This window comes from Gadus morhua, chromosome 9, assembly GCF_902167405.1.
Source record: "Gadus morhua chromosome 9, gadMor3.0, whole genome shotgun sequence".
NCBI lineage: Eukaryota > Metazoa > Chordata > Actinopteri > Gadiformes > Gadidae > Gadus > Gadus morhua.
The window spans coordinates 26314050-26333810 of record NC_044056.1 but is presented as its reverse complement, the minus strand read 5'-3'; positions in this window follow the sequence as shown (position 1 = coordinate 26333810).

Below are 19761 nucleotides of genomic sequence, written 5' to 3'. Positions count from 1 at the left end.
GATTTTTTAAACATATATTTTGCGCAGCGAGAGAGCTGACTTTATCTGATTCCGCATAAGGTTGCATTGATTGGTTCTCCAGTAGGCTATAGAATATTTGTAGACATTAAAAATGCAACGTTCCATTCATACATTATCATTCAAACGCGGCTATTGCTGACCCGATTAGGAGAGCTTGGATCCTGCCCATATTGTTGGGCAGGATGTAGTTGGCTATAGGCAGGGTTGGAGTTATGATTCCACCTCTGTGGGGGTCTCTTAAAGTTGTTGACGGTGGGGGGAGACCGTACCGGCCTTGCGCTGAATTTTGACGGGGGGGGGGGGGGGGGGGGGGGGGGGGGGATATAGGACGTAAACATGGGCTATTATGACACGGCTCTTCTCAATGCCGTGGAACGCTCCGTTCACTTGCATCGACCCTTCACAACAACGCCAGCTTCTTCGGTTGCTAAGCGACCTCAACCTCTTTGGCTAACTATTTCTCTGCTGATCAACATGGTAAGTTGGTAAAAAACTGTACAATTAAAAAACTGTACAATTTGATAAAATCTATAGCACACAAGGGGAAAGTGAGTAGTCATGTACAAAGAAATATGGTTATGGTATGGTAAGTTGGTAACAAATAAATTGTAAAAAAACACCCTGTGAAGTTATTTTTTCGTTTGGCAAGTAGCTGCTCAGTATCGAAAATAAATAATAAATTATCGAAGAGCCTCCGTTTCGAGTCGATTTTCCGGTTCGCCCTGTCTGGGCTTATTTTCCCGATAATGACCGGCGTTCTATTATCACACTTAACGTCAATATAACTCTACACAGATATTTGAGTTTACTGCTTTCATGGGAGCCAGACCTCTCTCTATGGGAGCTCAGCTCCCACTGGCTCCCACCTAACTCGAACCCTAGGCTATAGGTCTTTCTACACTGCCGAGCCGGTTCGGTCGCAGCTTGGCGCGCCCGGCGATTTCACCTTCTTATCTCAAGTTAAACTGAGGGGGTTAAATCCCCTGTTCGTCACGGCGCGGGGTTTCTTGGTTCACTGGGGATGGCGGGGCTGTGCACGGAGTTGCTGACCTCTTTAGAATAATTTGTATTATTGCATACTCCCGAATGTTTTAATTTTTTATGAATGAAGACACCCGCATGCAATAATGAGTTCACTCTATAGTAGGCTAACGATGCTCTTAGCGTCCTACGAGTACCCTGGAGCACTCGTTAGCTACGAGCGTTTTCACGACGTTCGTTACCAATGATGCTTTCGGGAAACGCTCTGAAAACTGTACGATGCTCGCACGACGCACTTCAAGATCCACTTAGGCTGACGATGCTTTCGGGAAACAGGGCCCTGGTCTCCTTCTATGATGTGGAAGCCAGGGTTCATATCTACTCTGCTACTGGCTGCACCTTCACTGAGCCTCTCTATCCATTCCTCAATCCAAATTTACATAAAGAAGGTAGAAACTCTGCCCCCCTGATCATCTCACCTGTCAATCAAACAGACTAAGACCTTTGTTTGATAATAAAACAATCAAACGACCAAAACAGCTAATGTTGTTTCCTGAAGTAGAATAGAATTAGAATCTCTACTATGTGAGATCTGAGAGATCTGCATTAATGTCATACTGCTGTCATTTAACGAGGAGAATATTTTTAAGAATTAACCCTGTAGTTGTGTAAAATACCCCTTTATAAAGGGTTATATTACACTCCATTTATGTGTCTGTTTTCCTTTATTTCTTTTACACGTTTAAAGATGTAATTTTTTTTGTAGTTATATAGAACATGTTTAGAGGATTATCATGTATAAATAATAATTTGAAAATTGAATATATGTCAGAATATTGAATGACAAAACAATCCAATGTCTTACACTTGTGATTTTAATAAAAAGAAAAGGCAAATATTGTAATGCGTAGGCCTACATTATCATTGTAATGGATAATTTCAGGGGAATAGATACATTCCAGTCAAATAGGGTTCAGTATTAATACTGTCTCTGTAATAAAAAAAGTGTGATACAAAAAATTAAATAAATAAAGCCTTGTATAAATAAGCAAAGCCTTGCATGAAGTCTAAAGTGCATACAAGACAAATAATCTTCTGACATTCAGCTTGTGTGCGTGGTGTGTGTGTTTGTGTGTGTGCATGCATGTTGTGTGAATGTGATTGGCTGAAAACGAGTGAGGCATCTGATTGGCTACAGAGAGTTCCTTGTTGAAAAAAATGCATTTGTGAATCCAGCGACGTCAGGAGAGTCTCAAAAATCATATAAATATATAAATACACATATAAATACAGACCAGTTCACACACAAATGCAAATAAGTTCACAAATGAAAAACGTCTAACTGTTAAACGTCTAACGTTTAACAGTTTGTCCTCATCCTCATCCGCTTATCCGGGGTCGGGTCGCGGGGGGAGCTTCCGCGAGTTCCTCACGGATGGCTGAGCTTCTCACCCTATCCCTAAGGGAGACGCCAGCCACCCTTCTGAGAAAACTCATCTCGGCCGCTTGTACCCGCGATCTCGTCCTTTCGGTCATCACCCATGTCCCTTTACCCAGGGAAACGAACATTATGGGCCCTATCTTGCATCCGGCGCAAGTGACTTAGTCACTGGCGCATGTGTCGTTGCTAGTTTACAACTGGCGCAGAGCGTTCTTTTCCCACCAGCGCCACTCGCCGGTAAATTAGGGATTGATCATGCGGAAGGAGGAGGCGTGTTCTGGCGCAAACGGTATTTTGCCGTTTCTGAATACCATTGCGCTACTGACCAGGAAATACCTGGTTTAAAGTCAGTGGCGCGTTGTTCAGATGCTATTTTAAGGGCGCATGCATACATGCGCATGCGATGCATATGGATTGCTTGTGCACCTTGCGCATACACTTTGCTTCTCTCATCTACCTTGCCGCACATTCTTGGTAAATTATTTGGGAAAGAACGGCTGATGCAGCGGTAATAAGTTGTACTTTTAAATCAATGCATCTGCAAACACCGTACAGCAAACACATATTTTCTTGACACAGACATCGTGTAGGCCTACATGCCCATAACTTTTAGGATTGATGAGTAGGCCTATTTGATCGTGAAAAACATTGTTTTACCGCGAGTGAGTGTTAAAAATAATGAATGAATGCGGGCGCGCGTGTGTGCTCTGTTTAAACGCACGCAAACTAAACACTCTCATCATCATCTCATCTTCGTCCGTTTATCCGGGGTCGGGTCGCGGGGGGAGCAGCTCAAGCAGGGGGCCCCAGACTTCCCTTTCCCGGGCCACATTGACCAACTCTGACGGGGGGATCCCAAGGCGTTCCCAGGCCAGTGTTGAGATATAATCTCTCCACCTAGTCCTGGGTCTTCCCCGAGGTCTCCTCCCCACTGGACGTGCCTGAAACACCTCCCAAGGAAGGCGCCCAGTGGGCATCCTTACCAGATGCCCGAACCACCTCAGCTGATTCCTTTCTAAGTAAAGGAGCAGCGGCTCTAATCCGAGTTCCTCACGGATGTCTGAGCCTCTCACCCTATCCCTAAGGGAGACGCCAGCCACCCTTCTGAGAAAACTCATCTCGGCCGCTTGTACCCGCGATCTCGTCCTTTCGGTCATCACCCAACCCTCATGACCATAGGTGAGGATAGGTACGAAGATAGACCGGTAGATCGAGAGCTTTGCCTTGCGGATCAGCTCTCTTTTCGTAACAACGGTGCGGTAAAGCAAACACAATACCGCCCCCGCTGCTCCGATTCTCCGGCCAATCTCACGCTCCATAGTACCCTCACTCGCGAACAAGACCCCGAGGTACTTGAACCGAGGTACTTGAACTAAACACGTAACGCATAATACAATCAATGGCAATGTCTATTACCGCGGGGACACATGCATATTAGGATAGCATACAATACTGATAAGAAAGAATGTTTATAATCTATTGTGTATATCATTAAATAGAACCACAGTTACCGCATATCATATGTTATATCATACGTTTTCTTTGCAGAAATTTATTTGAAGACTCAGTATTTCTGAAGTTGTGGAAGAAAACCTCTTATTCCATGTGTGAATTAGGCCATATTATTTGGCAATAAACTAAGCCATTTGCAGTTTGAAATTCATGTGCATCTGTCTCATCGGAGACTGCAGACGCGCTGTCAAAATATGAACTCGTCCGATTCAAATGCGCTCATGGCTCTTAAAGTCGATGGGAGCTGGCACTCTCATTGGTTTGTTGCACGTTACGCCCAAACCACACCTACGGGTAATTAGGCTGCTTCAGACCAACCCTTTTGACACTTGCGCCGCGGCGCAAGCGTCATTTATCCGCCTGTAAAATAGCGATAGCGCCGTAGAACCGCCCACAAAGCTACTTGCGCTTTGCGCTTCCCACTTGCATTTCAGACCGTTAAAATAGGGCCCTATATATTCAAAGGCAATAAAGTAGTCATATTTAAGGGCATTAATTCATCACAATAGTCTGGCCAATCGACATTTTTTATTCTCAACAATGTTAGGGAGGATCTTCCTCCCTCTCCTCAATGGAGAAGCCTCCACTGCAGTACACAACTACTGAGTATGTTTGCTGTTTCTTGCAGGTCATGAATTTGGTGAGTTTAGCTGGCTGGATGCGGACGAGGAAGTAGGGCAATATATATATTGGCCCAAATATAACCATAAATAGAGAATTCTTTTTTTTTTTCTACAGCTGTGTGAAAAAGTCTAAGACATGAATTACAGGTCTGAATAGATATGCATTCTCATATACATGTGTGTGCACATGTATACATCAGTGGAGGCTTCTCCATTGAGGAGAGGGAGGAAGGTCCTCCCTAACATTGTTGAGAATAAAAAATTTAGATTGCCCCGACTATTGTAATGAATTAATGCCCTTAAATATGACTACTTAATTGCCTTTGAATATATAATGTTCGTTTCCCTGGGTAAAGGGACATTAGCACCCCCTATCGCCTATTGACAATTACTTCAGGGAGGAACGTCCTCCCTCCGCCGCCGTCCACTCCCATTCATTTTCCCGAAAGTACTGGCGGCCGGTGGATAACATGGGTTTCAATGGGAGAGAGGAGGAAAATCCTCCTCTGAGTGGGTGGGACCTTAAGGGGTCTGATTCGCGCAAAAATCTATCCGTCTGCGCTATGAACCAATAAGCAGGATCCCTGGATGTTGAGCAGTGTTGCCAGATTGGTCAGATTTCCCACCCAATTGGGCTACTTTTAACCATGTTAGGCTGGAAAAATTATCATGGGGCGGGAAATCTGCCCAATCTGGCAACGCTGTCGATAACAAACCCGGTCTGCATTGCCGCGGTGCTCAATCTGAGAGACGCAGAGCAAGTGAAATCTGTGATAGCGAGATCCTAAATGCACAATGGAAACATTGGAAACGGAGGACATTGTTAACGTCTTATTACAAAAACCATTCCATTCATTCAGAAAGAGGTAGACCACTTCCCAAAATCAAGGTCATCAGAAGTAATGGCAACGTCAGTGTTGTGAGGGATACATGGTTTGCTAGGTACGCATGACTTACTGGTAGCATTACAAGCAATTGTAACTGAAAATAAACATAGCTAAATAACTTCAGTCAGTGAGGGCAAAAATATACGGAAGAGGATTAGGGCCACACATGTAAAAAAAAAATAAGTTCTGACTTTATTCTCAGAATTCTGAGAAAAAAGTCAGAATTCTGACTTTAATCTCAGAATTCTGAGAATAAAGTCAGAATTCTGACATTAATCTCAGAATTCCGAGAAAAAAAGTCAGAATTCTGACTTTAATCTCAGAATTCTGACTTTTTTCTCAGAATTCTGAGATTAAAGTCAGAATTCTGACATTAATCTCAGAATTCTGAGAAAAAAGTCAGAATTCTGACATTAATCTCAGAATTCTGAGAAAAAAGTCAGAATTCTGACTTTAAAGTCAGAACTACGGGTATCTGTAAGGACCAACCTCCGTGGGAGAGACACTTTGCTTTATGCAGTAGGAGGAAACCTATGGAAAGACGGCCACAATCCGGCCCTAGAATGGCGCGGTAAAAGTGCAAAACCAGTGCGGTTTGGCAAGAATTCCGTACAGTTTTGAATGACTAATAGCCGCGGCTATTAGTCATTCACTCCGGCTATTAGTTATTAAAGGTTGGGTAGGTGATTTGCGAAACGCCAGCAGATTTTGAAAATACACAACTCAAATGGTCCTACCCCCTCTCCTTCAACGCTGACTCTGACTCCACCCATTCCAAGTACCTGGACGCGCAATCATGCACGAGCGCGAACAGAGATGCGCGAGAGCGAGCCAGGCTAGCGTAGGTTTTCGTTTAACAACATGGCACTACATTCAGCTGTAAGTTGCACCCAGTACCGCGGGAAGTAGGAGTGCTGGGGGTGCTGCAACACCCCCTGTCCGAGGCCCTGTCTTATCACAGAAAACGATCATTTCTAAAAACTCCGGCCAAAGTGGAGATTTCTGAAAACGCCGGTTATGTGTTGTCGTGTCAACGGGGAGAAACGGGATTTTAGGTTCTGAAGCGTCACATTATGCACCAGGAAATGCTTAACGTCATGTGAGCGCCCGCTGTACCGTATTGGTCCGAATATAAACACAAACCCCATTGTAAGACGACCTATATTTGGAAAAAAGATTTGAAGACCAGATCCGTTTTTTATGAATAAATAAATTGTATTCATTGAAATAATATACGAAAATAAAAAGGCATCGAATAAAACACTGCATTGCCACTAAACAGTAGTGCAAATAGGCCGTACTGATGTGTACACCAAAGACTATTCCTGACACTCCTCTGCCCCGCTGTGTTCGCTCTGGCTGTGGTCGCTCCGAACTGTTTCGGCCCGTGGCAAAGCGAGTCATCCTCGCTGCTGTCCAAGGCATTTTGAGACGCAGCATTTATTTAATGCTCATATGACCTAGTGCTGAAAAAAGGTTATATGAAAAAGTGTGAGGGTAGCGGTGGTGCGCTAAACTTGTTCTGTGAGCAGCTGGATGTGAACGATCGATTTTCAACTGTCCGCGCATGCACTGGTGTAATTGAGCTGCGCTGCTATACATCTTTTTTTATCAATGTAACGAGTTGCGAGTCTAGTGCAGGCTGAGTTTTTTTTTTTCCCAGCACCCCCTGCTGAGAATACGTTCTCGCTGCAATGGTTGGACCAGATGTTATAAACATTAAACGGTCACATAAATCATTACTATTTTTAGAAAATGTATGTTTGTTTCATATAATTGTATTGGAAGTCCTGGTTTTCACTAGGGTTGCCGCGGTGTGGACATTTTCACACCGAGTAATACACTCGTCTCCACACCGGTATTACCGAGTATAAACGGTATAAACTTTGAAACTAGGTCAACCGCCACACAAGCATCGGTTTTTAGACCCTTCTCGTCCTTCAGTTGCCGCCAACGTTCGAAAGCAGCGCCTAGGATTATTCTTGATTTCAGTTTTCTCTTTCAGCGTTTTTATTATCAATTACTCTCTGAAAAAGAGTTTTCCTTCTCTTTGCTGGTGGTGGTGGTGGTGGTGGTGGGGATGGTGGCGTCTTGTCTGCCATGGAAATTGTCTTCTACTGCTAGGTCCAAATGTGGATTAACTAGTTCCAGTAGCTACCGCAGGATAACAACAAACAGGAGCTTGCTCTGGGTCACGAGTACTGCACGAAGGGGTCGCGCGCGGGGCGCGGGGGAGGGGGAGTGCAGTACGACCGTTTGATTGACGTACTTACTGTCCAATGCAACTCGGTGGCAATGGAAATGATTGGCTGGAGTTTTTCGAGCCCTGCCCGTTCCACAGATGATTGACTTGTTTAATTTTCATGTCAGTACTTCTAACTCAGTGGCTGTAAGCGGGTTATGATAAGGATTTCAAGTAATTTTGCAAAAATGGCCAAAAAAGCAAATCACCTATACAACCTTTAACTCCGGCTATTAGTTATTCACTCCGGCTATTAGGTATGCAGAACGAGCCCTCCCTCTTCTTAGCTTGACCACTAAGTTTGAAGGCTGTCTAACCAATCAGTGAAGAGAAATACCAGACTAAAGTAACGCATTGTCGAGACTAGAGCTGCAGTGCCTCCATGTTTCGCCGTAACATAAAGCTGTGTTGTCTTTACTAGTTTCACTACAATGTAATGACCACCATTAGCTAGTGGAAAATACATTTGTGTCTAGTACACTGATATATTTGTATATGTTAGGCTATATATTGAGATGGCAGTGTTCGAAATACCCGTCAATATTCGGGGATGCCCTCATCCCCAGATTGTTCTCGATATGCAGTAGCCAGCTAGGCCATAACATTACAATATTTCATGGATGCAAGCAAGCCAAGACAATAAATCTATATCTATAGCCTACATGACAACACACGCACACAGACACACACACACGTTAAACACACTGGTATAGCAATAGGAGCCTGCATTGGCTAAAGTTGTTGGGATGCACGTTATTTTATAACAGGGAGGGGCAAAGTTGTGCATTACAATGCAAACACGACAATAATTGGCACAGTTCTTGCGCACTCAGAAGAACATGAACTGAATAAATGCCAGGTATATAGCATATCGGAGACAGGCACACAATCAGTGCATTTGCAAATAAGAGCCTGCAGTATGACCGTTCTTGTGACATTATTTAACCATCCATCTACAGCTAATACGATCAGACATATACATCATTGATCACATATAAGCCAACAACAAGCCCAACATCGCCACGGCAGGTGCGCTCTCTCTCGCACATTCACACAATCACTCCAACTTCTCCAACTCCAAGGCAAAGCTGTTTCACTAAGACCACAAACAACCACAACTAACCAGCCTACATATCCACAACAATGCACAACAATCAGTTCTATACATTGCGTCTATCTTCTGTTTGGCGCACATGGCTAATGTGCATACTTGCACAGGACTGTCGGCTCCGCTTGTCAAAAAAATAGAACGTATTTGTGAATAAATGCTTTGAATTCTGAATACTGGACTTGGTGAGCTTGGTGAGTTGGCTATGGGACGTGCACTTTTACCGCGCCATTCTAGGGCCGGATTGTGGCTTTCATGGACTTCCATAGGTTTCCTCCTACTGCATAAAGCAAAGTGTCTCTCCCACGGAGGTTGGTCCTTACAGATACCCGTAGTTCTGACTTTAAAGTCAGAATTCTGACTTTTTTCTCAGAATTCTGAGATTAAAGTCAGAATTCTGACTTTAATCTCAGAATTCTGAGATTAATGTCAGAATTCTGACTTTTTATCTCAGAATTCTGAGATTAAAGTCAGAATTCTGAGATTAAAGTCAGAATTCTGACTTTAATCTCAGAATTCTGAGAGTAATGTCAGAATTCTGACTTTTTATCTCAGAATTCTGAGATTAATGTCAGAATTCTGACTTTATTCTCAAAATTCTGAGATTAAAGTCAGAATTCTGACTTTTTTCTCAGAATTCTGAGAATAAAGTCAGAACTTAATTTTTTTTTACATGTGTGGCCCTAATCCTCTTCCGTAAAAATAGGCCCAATAATAGGCCCAGATTTTTTTATTTACTTTTACAAATCAATAGTACGCCTGATTTGACTAATATGCTTTGCATCCTTTCCTTCTCAAATTACAGTGATGCCACTGGTGGCTTTGTATACATTTTGTTCACATAACTCCCTCCCTGCTATTTTGTAGTTCACCAAAACACCCTGAAACAACTTGAGTCTCACATTCTTATGCCACCATACACCAACAGTGCAAGCAGGCCAATGGCAACCAAGCGCGCAGTCCTTCCTCCCTCACTTTAAAAACCACCAGCCGCCACTGGTATACATACATGTGCACATACACGTATATGAGAATATGAGACGTATATGAGAAAAAAAATTAAATTCTCTATTTATGGTTTCATAATGACTGAGTCACCGTTAAAACAAATGAGTTTCAGCTCTAATGCTGCTACTGTCTGTAATATGTTTCTATTTAGATTATTTGTCAGGATATTTTGTTATTATTGTCCGAGTCTGGTTTTAACTAATGCTGGGCTTACACCAAAATATTTTCACAGTCACAGAGTAATAACTTCAAGAGAGGATTTAGCGTTGGATCATGTGTGATATTTAATAAGGGTTTTGTAGTAGCTATGGGGGGTGGAGATGCAGCGACCACAAGAGGTCTGTTAACTTCCTGTTCAGGTTTCACACCTTTCTTGTCAGCAGCACAAGAGACACAAACTTGAAAAACAAAAAAACTGTACCATTATTCGGATGTATGTACTTGATTAAATTGTTTTAATCAAGTACATACAGGGTTCTTCCCGTTCGTCTCGTCCCACCCCTAGTGCTAATAATGTAGTGGGCTGGTCTGGACAGAAAATGCCAGGGCTGAATTTCTGTCCCAGTCCACCCCTGTGTGTGTGTGTGTGTGTGTGTGTGTGTGTGTGTGTGTGTGTGTGTGTGTGTGTGTTATTTTTCCCCGAAAAGATGTGACCCGCTCTGAGAGGGGCGTATCCTTGGGGTTTTCCACTGCGAGTGAAACCGTTCAGTTCACTTCCTCAGGACGGCCTCGCAGCGAGGAGACTTTCCTTCACTTCCTTTTACCTGATTAACTTGTTTTATAAACACTTTAACCCCTGTTTCTTCCCTTACATTTATACTTTTACAACTTTAAACCGTATGGACACAATATAATCCCGGAGTAGATACGATAAGGTAAGGTAGGCTGACAGTTTACTAGCGTTTATATTGTCTTTAGGTTATGTACATGATAATGAACAACCAGCTTACTACCGTTAATACTGTCTTTAGGTTACTGGTATATAATGCTGATCTCATCTTGGTATATGTCTCTGTGTATTGCTTTTCAATTTAAGACAGAGTTTATTGTAGAAATTACAACATTAGTTCATGTTTCACTGCTTTTCTGACCTGTGTGGTAAATTGAACACTGAGTTCAATATTCAAGTGATTAGTTTGTCTTGATGCTACTCCGAATTAAAAGAAAGACTTGACAGAAGTCCTTTCAATGTGCTGATATTTAAAAAAATTAAATATTTGTGCGTATTGACTATCGATATGTTCAGCTTCACCAGTTGATTTATAGGGAATATGTGGTTCAGTAAAGTGACAGAATTCAGACTTTGTTCCAGTGGAGAAATTATTCTAGCCTTCTTTACTTTTAATTGTACCGCAATAATTTTTTTAAGTCTATTGTACAACTTTTTTTTGTTGTAGTTTAAGCACAGTTTCAGTCTCAAAGGTGTTTAATTATTCATCCGTCATCTGCTGTACACATCTGTACTGTAGTGAGGGCAGTGTGGTTATGTTGTGGGGTTCATATTGATGGTCTATGACGTCCATAATGCTTTAGTGTGACACAGTCACAATGATCTTCTTTCTCAATAAACAGCTAAAGTTCAAAAGGCAATTGAAGTGATGGATGAGTTGTGTTTGTGTCCAGGTCTCCAGTCTACTATGGAATGGGAGAGGCAGGAGGAGAGGGTAGAGATTAATTGACACATGATGAATGGCCTCCTTTATGAGCTGGACGCCTCCCTAGGGTCCCGGGTCCCTCCTTAGCGTGAGAAAGAAGATTATTTTAATGGGAAAGGGCACATGTGGACTGTTGGTATGAATGTGTGAATTATGTTACAGGTATCAGGTTAAATTAGTAAAAATTCGTCATTTTACAATAGAATAAACTTTCATGTGTTACGGCCACATTGGCCTTTCGGTTGTCGTGGTATGTGTGCTACGTGTTTTGTCTGCCTTTGCTCTAATAGGCCTGGACCCGCATGTTCCAGGATGGGGGTGTGCCCGCGTACGGGGTGTGTCCCCGTCTACGGGATAAAAGGGGGCCTGGCCTGGAGAGACGGGAGCGGGAGCGGGAGATTTGATTTGTGCTTTGCACCATGAATGTTCTTATCTGTTGTTTGATTCATTGCTTTTGAGTCAATTAAATTAAGAAACATTGACTTTCCGCGCTGTCTCCTGCCCCGTTTCTTTGTTGCGTCTGAGCCGCGTAACACATGTTGTTTGCGAACGGAGAATGCAGAATTTGGACGAAAAAACAGTTGCAATCATCACACCATGCCAACTACATCATTAAAACAGCCATATCCCTCCCCTCAATCTCACCAACTCTGAGCAATAACTGTTTACATCCTCTGACTCACTCGCTCGCTCAATCACTCACGCGCTCATCTCACACACACATTACACAAACACTCTACCCAATTCCCGATTCCCAATGCAATATTCCCTATAAGAGCCCAACCCTCTCCCTGTGATTGGACGACACTAGCCGCGTTTACATGGACACATCTGTTCCGCATAGATTTCTATGCGGAACAGAAAATGTTCATGTATACGCCTCATTCGGAATACAATTATCTGTTCGGCATAGATTCTATGCCGAATAGAAGAGTGTAGTCCGTTTTAATCCGGTGTAGTCCGTTTTAATCGCCATGTATACACTTATTCCGAATAGATTGGGGTTTAATTTAGAGCAGCCGCAGTAGTTCGCAATTGGTCCACTGAGCTCCGTTGGTACTTTTAAGCACACCGAACTTCACCGCTGTCAATGAAAGTGGATTTATTGCCTGATTCACGTCTTTGTTATCACTCCGTAAGTAGTCCGGTAAGCGTGTCCGGTTGCTAAGCGACAGGACATGGGTGTTTATTAATGACGTGTTTGCGTATCGTAGTGTCCACGCGCGTCCGAGATAACTGTAAATGAGTAGGCTACTACTAGTACTTTTGCAGGCTGAACGTTAAAATACTTCTTAAGTTAGAGAGATGGCAGCTGCAGTAGTTCGCAATTGGACCTTCGAGGATTCCTGGTGACTAAATTCCCGTAAGACCACTCTCTCCCACCAGTCTTGGCTGCGGACTCGCATCCAAATTCCTCTTGTTTGCGGCGGAGCTTAGGGTAAATATAAAGATCTGACGAGAAATTGACGTTGCTGCGCTGTCCTCCTCCTTCTTAATTGAACTATGTGATGACAGATTCTCTGGTTCGATTGTCTATGATCGGACTATCAATTCCTCATCAATAGAGAAATACTATCTATCAATTCAGGCAGAGAAAAGCTCTCTCCTGCTGTGCTTTCATTAAAATCAAATTTAAAATCCCCGATAGTGATAAGACATCCATTATGTCGCCGCCGGTCCTGAGATGTGTCAGGTGTGCGCGAGAGACATAACGGACACTTTTTTTACTGCCATGTATACAGTACATTCAGAGCACATTTTAGGTGCAATGTAAACGCGGCTAGTGTGGATCAGAGTGAGCGTACGTTAACCTGCTGACCACTGATTGGTCAACGAGCAACAGGTGTGCAGCCTCCCCCAGCCCCAGGTTGGTTTTCAAGTCTAATGAGAACCCTTCCCCTCTCTCTCTCTCTCTTTCTCTCTCTCTCTCTCTCTCTCTCTCTCTCTCTCTCTCTCTCTCTCTCTCTCTCTCTCTCTCTCTCTCTGACGGAGCTGGTCGTGTTGAGAGTAGTGCGTAATTTTTTCCGGGTTTTTTGCCAATGTTGGCGTCTTTTTTATTTATTTATTTTCTAACAAGTAGCTGTCTAAAGTCAAGTGTAATTTTGTCTAAAAAGGTCGCGTTTGACCGGCTTGGCGCTTCGCCAGCCGCAGTTTTACTGCGAACAAACATTTGGTAGAATGGCCACGACAGGTGGTTCTGCGAAGCCCCGTCTCGTACTCACTCCCAAGCATGGCTGTAGGTGCGTGCTGGACGCCTCGGTTACGGTGGAGGATGTTCTATTGGCAATGTGCGAGGTAATTGGAGGTGGAAAGAAAATCAGATCTGCCTCCCGTATGAATAAGGCCATTGTGGTTTTTTTATCGGAAACCGCTTTGGTGGATAAATTGATCGAGGAAGGGCTTGTCATTAAGGACTTATTTGTTCAAGTTTTACCTCTATCGTCCCCTGCCAAGAGGGTTGTTCTCTCTAATGTACCCCCTTATTTTGAAGATGAGATTTTGGAGAGGATCCTCTCCAGATACGGGAAACAAACGGCACCTATAAGGCCGGTTCTAGTCGGCTTTAAAAAGCAGACTTTATTTCATGTGGAGAGCTTCAGATTACAAACGTTCATGATTTTGAGTGAACAGCAACGGGACCTGGACGTAGCTGTTAAGCTGACGCAGGGAGGGAAGGACTATGTTATATACATTTCCTCAAACTCCATGAAATGTTTCGCTTGTGGAGAACACAGACATTTCAGGGGATCATGCCCGGGTACAGAGCAGGGAGGACGGCCTTCTGGGGCCAAGAACACTGCAGGTGCAGCGACGGCGAGTCGGGCTTCTGGGCTGCCGGCGCAGGGTGAATGCATGCCCGGTCCCGCACCAACACCAACGGTACCTGTTGCGGAGACACCCGGTCCCGCACCATTACCAACGGGACCTATTGCGGATTTACCGTCCCCCGATCCCGCACCTTTGGCACCGGGACCGGTGGTGGACTCCCAGATCCCTGGTCCTTCTGGTGCTGGAGCACAGGGGGCGTTCAACTGGCGGGAGAAACGTTTTTTTCTGACATCTCGGCGCCAACCGACCAGCGAAGCTGATGAGGACCGAGGGATCGCCGCATCGCTGGAGGACGCCACGGAGGAGGACGCCGCGGAGGAGGGCGCAGAGATCGCCGTGTCGCTGGAGGACGCAGAGATCGCCGCGTCGTTGGAGGACGCTGCTGAGATCAACGCAGAGATCGCTGCGTCGCTGGAGGACGCCGCTGAAGAGGACGCGCACCAAACGGCGGGTTTGCAGCATCTGAAACCGGCCAGTCAACCAGAACGGAGCAGCGTAAAGTGAAGAGCCGTGGGGGCCAGGCGGGGGCGAAAACTGGGCGCAGAACACGCTCTTTGGAGAGGAGTGGGGCGCTTTCTGAGAATGAATCAGAAATTGATTTTAACGAGTACAAGGAAGTGACCATGGAGAATGTGCAGCAGCCTGTAGGGGAGAGTGTGTAGTTTCCAGGGAAGTTTGTTCGGAAGGGTAAGCAGAATTTGTATTCTATTACCAGACTAAACAAATTTCTGGATGACACAAAGGGTCAGCGTAAGATAAGCCTTACATCTTTCTTTCCTGACTATAATTTGTTTCTCCTCTCCTCTACTGCGGCTTTAAGGAATGCCACCATGACAGAGCTTACCATACAGAAGCGTTTCCGAATCAAGAAACTGCAGAGTACAGTAAGGGCTGAATTAAGTAGTCGGGCCAAATCCACAGTACCTCCCAATGAGTGTTCATAACTTGTTTTTACAGTTGGTTTTCTTACCATCTTCATGGCCACTATTATTCTTGGGACCCTAAACATCAATGGCTGTAGAAATGCTAAGAAAAGAGCGGCACTACTGGAATATATTCGTCTTAAACAGTCGTCTGTTGTCTTTTTACAAGAGTGTCACTCCGACCAAGATAACCAGCCTTAGTGGGAAATGGAATGGAAGGGACCAGTGTTTTTCAGTCATTGTTCTAGTGTTAGTGCTGGAGTAGCTACTCTTCTCTCTCCTGGTCTACCTTGGCAAGGTTTGTCTCATGTGAGCATAATAGCAGGACGCCTACATAGGGTTGATGCCTCCTTAGATGGAATGTTTTTTTCTTTCTTCAATATCTATGCTCCTTGCCTAGGCCAGGAGAGATGTGTTTTTTTTAAAGCACTGTCTGACGCACTAAAAAGCTGCCCCCCAGATAATGTTCTGATTCTAAGTGGGGATTTTAACTCCACACTGGACCACACTTTGGATAGGAACCATGATGAGCCTCATCCCCAATCAGCCAATGAGCTGAGACCGTTGATAGCTTACCATGGCCTGGTGGACGTGTGGAGAGAGGAATTTCCAGGGTCTAGACAGTACACCTGGTTGAAAACTAATCGAAACATGCTATCAGGGGCAAGGCTAAACCGTATTTATGTCAGAAAACAGGATAGGGGACGTTTTTTTAAGACTAGTATCACCCCGATGGGCCTGTCTGACCATCACTATGTCACTGTTTCAATTGTCACCACACTTTATAGGCCGAAGAGCCCGTACTGGCGTTTTAACAGTAGGCTACTTCAGGATCAGGGGTTTGTGAGTTCTTTCACCTTTTTTTGGGAGACCTGGAGGGTGGAGAAAGCACGATGCAAGTCCCTAACTCAGTGGTGGGACCTTGGGAATGTCCAGATTCGATTGTTTTGTCAGCAATACACCGCAAATTCCACCAGAGCGGTAAAGATAAAACTTGAAGCTCTAGAACAAGAGATTTTATTTATAACTGCGAAGGCGAGTGGTAGGGATATGGCAGGGTTTGAGACCTATCTGAACCAAAATAAGTTACAACTCAGGAGCCTTCTGGAGGATAGGGGGGAGGGGGCCCTAGTGGGGGCCCGATATCTACTCTATGCAGACATGGATGGCCCCACAAAATTCTTCTTTGGACTGGAGAAGCGGACATCAAAAACTGAAAATATGCAGTGTCTCAAGCTCCCTGGTGGAAGAGAGACAACTGACTCAGCTGACATCAGGTCACTTTCATTGTTTTTTTACGAAGATTTGTTTAGAGCTGAAGATTGTGATGTATCTGCGGTGGATGAGCTCCTGCAAGGTCTACCACGATTAGGAGATGAGGAGGCCCTGAGTCTAGAGCACCCCCTCTCCTACAGTGAGCTCACTCAGGCGGTGCAACAGCAGAACTCTGGCCGGTCACCTGGGTTAGATGGTCTGTCGGGTGAATTCTATAAGGCTTTCTGGTCTCTTTTAGGGCCTGACCTGCATACCGCCCTCCAGGAGTCTGTTGAACAGGGAAATCTCCCTTTGAGTTGTCGCAGGGCAGTCCTGTCTCTGCTCCCCAAAAATGATTTGGGATACTTAAAAAATTGGCGCCCTGTCTCCTTCCTATGTGTGGACGCAAAGATCTTCTCAAGAGCACTCACCAACAGGTTAAAGGCTGTAGTAGGCTCAGTGGTCCATCGAGATCAAACATATTGCATCCCAAATCGATCGATTTTTGATAACCTGTTTCTGGTTCGTGACATCATAACCACAGCAGCTTATCATAAACTGAACCTGGGCCTTCTCTCCTTAGACCAGGAGAAGGCTTTTATTCGGGTCGATCATGGTTTTCTGTTTAGAACTTTGGAGGCTTTTGGGTTTGGTCCAGTTTTCATAGGCCTCATCAAGTTGCTATACAAAGACATTTATAGCATCCTTAAGATAAATGGCTCACTCACCAGACCTTTCTCTGTGTCTAGATTAATACGGCAGGGGTGTGGCCTCTCTGGGCTTCTTTATGCAATTTCTATTGAACCTCTCCTTGTGATGCTGAGGGCACGCCTGGGCACCATCGCTGCACCAGGGATTCCACAGGCCCCTACCGTGTCACTTACAGCCTATGCGGATGACGTAACAGTGTTTTTGCAGTCGCAGGAGGATGTGCAGGTTCTTTCCCAGGCTTTACAAACCTACCAAAGAGCCGCGTCCGCTAAGGTTAACTGGGAGAAATGTTCTTCCCTATTAATCGGAGATTGGCAGGACTCAACACCACCGGTTCTGCCACAACGTTGTGCCTGGAATTTGGAGGGGTTTAAATTTTTGGGGGTATATCTGGGAACGGTTGGATATATGAGTAAGAACTGGGAGGGGATGGAGGAGAAGATAACAGGTCGGTTGCAACGCTGGAGGTGGATTTTACCGCAGCTCTCATATAGAGGACGGGTGCTGGTGGTCAATAACCTGGTGGCATCAATGTTGTGGCACAAAGCGTTTGTACTTGACCCCCCTGTCTCACTCCTCTGTAGTCTCCAAAAGGCTTTTGTAAATTTATTTTGGGATGGCTATCATTGGCTGGCCCCGGGGGTTTTGTGTCTGCCAGTGGCTGAAGGAGGGCAGGGACTGATTCACCTGGCAAGTAAGGTTGCCTCCATGAGACTGCAGACAGCTCAATGTCTCCTCTATGCGCCGGACAGTGTGCTTTGGGTTTCCTTTGCGAGGTCAGTGATGCATGGTATCGGGGCTTTTTCACTGGACAGACATTTCTTTCTGATGGCAAATATTCAATGGATACAAGGGTTTCATCTACCTTTTTTCTTTCAATCTGTTTTGGAAGCATGGAATATATTAACTGTGTCTAGAACTCCGGATCAAAACTATGGTACAGAGGAGCCCCTTTTCTTTAATCCTCTCATGCCCACTCAGGAGTGAGTCGGGGATAGCCTGATCTCGGCATTTATGGGAGCAGGTATAACCAAGCTAGGAGACCTGTTGGACCATGAGAACGGGAGGTGGAAGTTGGCACTGGAGGTTAGTGCCCAGACTGGACTGAGGTCTCTGCGCCTGGTGGCTGACCTGTTGGGTAGGCTCAGAGTCTCCCTCCCGAACAGTCTCCGTGCTGCAGCAAACAGCGTTGTAGCTGGAACACCAGAACAGGTGGCTTTCCCTGAACTTCGGATATCTCCCAGGTGTGCATCGAGAGGAGGGGGACACCTGTTGACTTTTAATGCTCTTACTGATTTAAGTTTAGCCTCAGTTGACCGAAAGTCACTTTATAACATATGCTGCAAATCCTTGTTTTTCAATCAGCTGGTCAGTCATCCAGACACCAAGTGGCGGGAACATGGACAGTTTCCACCAGACTTTTCTCCCACATGGAGGTTGCTGTACAAGCCTCCCATCTCCAAAAGAGTGGGGGATTTGCAGTGGCGCGTCCTTCACTTGGCCATCCCTACTAATCGCTTTGTGTCTAGGTTCAACCATGAAGTCATGCCAACCTGCCCTTTCTGCCCGGCCCCGGACACGGTTTTTAATTTTTTCACTGAATGCTCCAGACTGTTACCTTTGTTTTCTCTTCTACAGACATTGTTGGGGAAACTTGGCTTTCTTTTTAACCACAATCTGTCTGTTTCTTCAGTGAGGTGCACTAAAGGGAGAAAAGGGGAATGCACATTGGCAAATTTCCTATTTGGACAGGCAAAGCTGGCCATCTATAAAACCCACAAGACTGAGATGGAGGAGGGCAATGGGAAGGACTTGGTGGGGGTGTTTAAAACGATGGTCAGGACCAGGGTGGCAGCTGATTTTGCATACCTTAAAATGACTGATGAGCTTTTGTTTTTCAATCAGCGTCGGTGCATTGGTGGAGCTATATGTTCAGTGGACTCCACTGATGGAATCTCTTTCCGGTTTTAGCTCCAACATTTTTTTATTTACATTTTTTTGTTGTTTTGATTTAACAGAGAGGAAAGATGAGGTTTTTCTTTTATGATGTATCACATGTCTGAGTGATGAAATAAAAGTATTTTAAAAGTCAAAGTCTCTCTCTCTCTCTCTCTCTCTCTCTTTCTCTCTTTCTCTCTTTCTCTCTTTCTCTTTCTCTCTCTCTCTCACATTATGACTCTCCCCCACCAACACACACACAGACCACGGATAACAAGTGTGTAGAATCCTGTATCTCGAAGTATCTGAAGATGCAGCGTTGCAAAGGAGGAAATGAAGATCTGAAAATAGATAAGTTTCTTCATTACTATTACTATGTAAGCATTATACTAAAGGTTAATGAAGGTTTAACAAAAGAGTTCTTAACAGATAGATTTTTTATTATCCTTCATTCCCATAACTATATGAGCCTTACCATAAAGGGTAATGGTGATAGTTTGATTATACTCTCTTGCAAAATAAAATAGCTTGTTGAATAGATCTGGTTAAGATTATCTGGTTCGGTGAGATCTATTCTAGTTTCCCCCAACAGAGCCATACAGCTGAACATAAACATGTTGCCCTGGCT